The 3,393-nt window shown below is 56.7% G+C and overlaps 1 long non-coding RNA gene across 1 annotated transcript; it reads left to right on the plus strand.

The window, feature by feature from the left end:
- The first annotated feature begins 223 nt into the window (after positions 1–223).
- On the plus strand, positions 224–1,123 carry LOC129144863 (uncharacterized). The gene is made up of 3 exons (XR_008549623.1): positions 224–400; positions 658–705; positions 1,103–1,123. It is a non-coding gene; the product is annotated as an uncharacterized LOC129144863 (long non-coding RNA).
- The last annotated feature ends 2,270 nt before the right edge of the window (positions 1,124–3,393 follow it).

Genomic DNA, 3,393 nt, shown 5'->3' on the forward strand with positions numbered 1-3,393 from the left:
GCTGAGCTGCACGCCTGGCCCCCTCCTCTCCTTCCCACCCCAGCTGGCTCCAGAAGGGAAGCGGGGGTGGGGGCAACTTCACAGGGAAACTTTTGTTCTTGCCCAGAACAGACACAGGCTGGGGACCGAGCTTCCCCTTGGCTGCCACGGAGACCGGGGCCACTTGAGTTCATGTTTATTTTCACAGCGTGGATTCCATGGAGATAATCGTCCCTGACAGGGAAGCCCTGGGAAGAGGGCCTGGGCCTCTGTGGAGCACCTACTGTGTGCTAGGTCCGAGATAAGCAGGAGCCAGTGAAATCCACAAGCCGGCCCCAGGGACTAGACCCTGAGCCATTTGACTGAGGAGGTGGCAGCCACACTTCAGAGAGGGGGGAGCTTGGCCAAGGTCACACAACAGGTTTGTGGAGAGGGGGCGGGACACCTGCTCTGCTGGGTCTTTCTACCTGGGGCCTGGATTATAGGCAGAAGATCCAGCCTCCCTGGGGCTGCTGGAGGAAGCCCTGACTAAGGCTCCTCACAGGCCAGGGTCCTTGGAGCCGGATGGGTAAGACTGGGGGGTGCCCCCTCATGGGCGCTAATACAGCTCTGGATAAGCAGCTTTGTCTGTGCCTCAGTTTACAACTCTGTGTAATGGGCTAACAACCATCTCAACAGAGGGCCAGGCAGATGGACAAGGAGCCCGCCGCCAGGAGGCGCTCAGTGGTAACCATGGCCAGTATTACTGGTTCTGCTGTTTTTCCAGCTCACCCTGTCCCAAGCCCTGCCACCCGCTGTGGACCCCAGCACCCTCCCCCCATATGTCAATGTTGGTTCCAGATGGAAGCTGTATCTCTGGGTCTCAAGGAGGGTGGGGAGGGCTGACCAGGGTCTGAAGCCCCGTTGTTGATCTTCCCTGAGAAACAGGCTAGAGTCACAAGGACGCACCCCAGCCCCTCCCCTCCTGGGCCCACCACCCGCACCCTGCTCCTTCCTCCTCTGAGCGTCACAGGACCACCCAAACCCCCACTGGTCCCCACCCAGGCCCGCCCCCAAGTCCAACCGCCCGGTTATTAATTGATGTTCCCACTCGCTTATTTAATTTCTGAAATGTACCTCGAAGCCCCAAATAGGCCCAACTTGCCAGGCCAGTGAGGCAGGCATCGGATGCGTCAGGACCCGAGGAAACTGCAGAATCAAAAACCAAACATGGAACCAATAAAATCTTGAACCTGACACTACAAACTTCCCACAGACTTCAGAGAAATACCTCGAGAAGGGCACGACCTTTTAGTTTCTCCCCAAGGCTACCTCCTCCTCCAGTGGGGTCGCTCTAAAATACAGATTTGACCTTGTCACTTCCCGGCTTCAAAACCCTTCGATCACTCCTCATTATTTATTATTCTTATGCGCCAACATTTATCCAGGTCCTCTGCTCTGGGGCCTGGGCCGAATGCACCGAATGCCTTTGTAGCGTTTGTTCCCTCAGGCAGGGACTGTTGCCTTCCAGGCCCGGGGGTGAGGGGACAGCGGCTGGGGGTGCTGCAGGGTCAGTAGCTGGGGGGGCGGGGCCGGGATGCAAACCAGGGCATGTGAACCAGGGCCTGTGCCCTCCACCTCTCTGCCCCTGCAGAGCCCAACCCCTGCCCCTCATCTCTTGCCCTTCAGGGTCGGGATGTCCCAGCTCATCCCCTTTGCTGCTCAGTCTCATTGCCGAAGCCCCATCGCCACCCCAGGCTCTGGACCCCACCCCTGGTAGCCTCCACTTGGACCTCCTTGTCTCCAGTGCCCCATCAGCTGCTGTGACTTGAGCTTCTAAATGACCAATAGCTTTTCCAGTCTCCCACTGGGGAATAAAACCCCCTCTTCACCTTGAGCTTCCTGCTAGCTACCACCATGGATCTCTCTTTTCATTTCCTGCCAACTTAAAAAAGACCAGTTAAGGCCACCTCTCCTTGCCCACCTCCTCACCTCCACCCCCTCTGCTCCTTGGGCTCTGCCCTCTGATCTTGCCCCTCCCCTGAAATAACCCCTTCCTGCCATTTCTCCCATGGCTCCATGGCCTAGGTATTGGTGTGCCCCAGATTTCCAAGCCAGGCCACTCTCCTGCCAGGCAAACTCAGCCACCTTGACCATAGAGGTGAGGTCCAGACCTGTACCCCTGCTCTGGCTTCTCCCGACCACATAGCCAACTGCCTCCTGCTGTCCTCGTGTCTTCACTGGACCACCCACTTCATCCCCCCACGGGACACCTTATTAGCCTTCCTTATGGGCTGCCCATCTCACCAGGAGGTGCCAAGGTCAGCCCCTGCCCGGGTGTGAAATCAGAGCATCCTGCAGACATCCTCTTCTTCATTCTCTGTACCCCCGCCCCCTATTCCACATTGGGAGCTAAATCCACTCTGCTCTACCTCTGCACATCTTGGAAACCCCCCCCCCCTCAGCATCCCAGGCCACTTCAAGCTTCTCAGCCTCAGTTTCTCATCGGGGGAGCTTGGCTCACCCCTCATCACTCCATGTCATTATCACCCCGGATGCCCTCCAGGCATCATGTCTCTGGGCACTGGAATGAGTTGCTGTCTCCAGCTCCCTTCCTCTCTGGTCCAGGCAAACCGCTGCTCATTTTTTAAGTTTCCTCTCGAATGCCACCTCCTTTAGATTCTCTTTGAAAACTCAGAAACCCTTCTCCAGCCATCCTGCCAGAGCGAGTGTTATATCGTAAGTCTTGCTATATCTGCCCCCCACTCTCTCCCATTACTGGCTTGGGGATTCCTTGAGGTTGGATCCTGGGAGAGCTAAACTCTGGGTCTCCAGCATTCAGCCCAGGGCCAGCAAGGAGAAGGAGCTCAACAAATAGTTGTTGTATTGCCTTCAATCCAGAAAAGAACGGAACGGCAAGTTAAGAGGATCACCTGGAAGGAAGTAGGAGGGTTAAGAATCAGGGGCTGGTTTGAAACCAGCACCAAACTTGGGGGTGTCTCGGGCAGGGTAACCTAACATCTCCCTAACACACATTCCGGGGCGCAGAGAGGCTTGTGATCTCTGCAACTAGATCTGAGCTTCCAGCTTCCTGGACCCCTCCAGGAAGTCGTGCCTGGGTCATGCCTGCCTGGGGCTTTTGGAGACCGAAAGTCCTGGCTTTGTATCTTAGCCCCTTTCCAGCCGCGTGACCTTAAGAAGTCTCCAAGCCTCTATTTCCTCGCTTGCCACTCAGGGATCACGGACACAAGGCTGCTGGATTCAAGCTGATTCCAACGGAGCAGCGAGACCAGTGCTGGGAAAACCAGTGGGCGACTGGAAATGTTCATTCCCACAGTCACGCAGCGTAGGGCCATTCCCTAGACTTGACCCCCTCCACCTCCCACCCCAGCAGAGCCAAGTGGGCTGGTGAGTAGTGATCAGTCATGGCAGCTC

Source organism: Talpa occidentalis, unplaced genomic scaffold (genome assembly GCF_014898055.3).
Source record: "Talpa occidentalis isolate TD23 unplaced genomic scaffold, MPIMG_talOcc4v2.1 talOcc4.7, whole genome shotgun sequence".
In the NCBI taxonomy this organism is placed as follows: domain Eukaryota; kingdom Metazoa; phylum Chordata; class Mammalia; order Eulipotyphla; family Talpidae; genus Talpa; species Talpa occidentalis.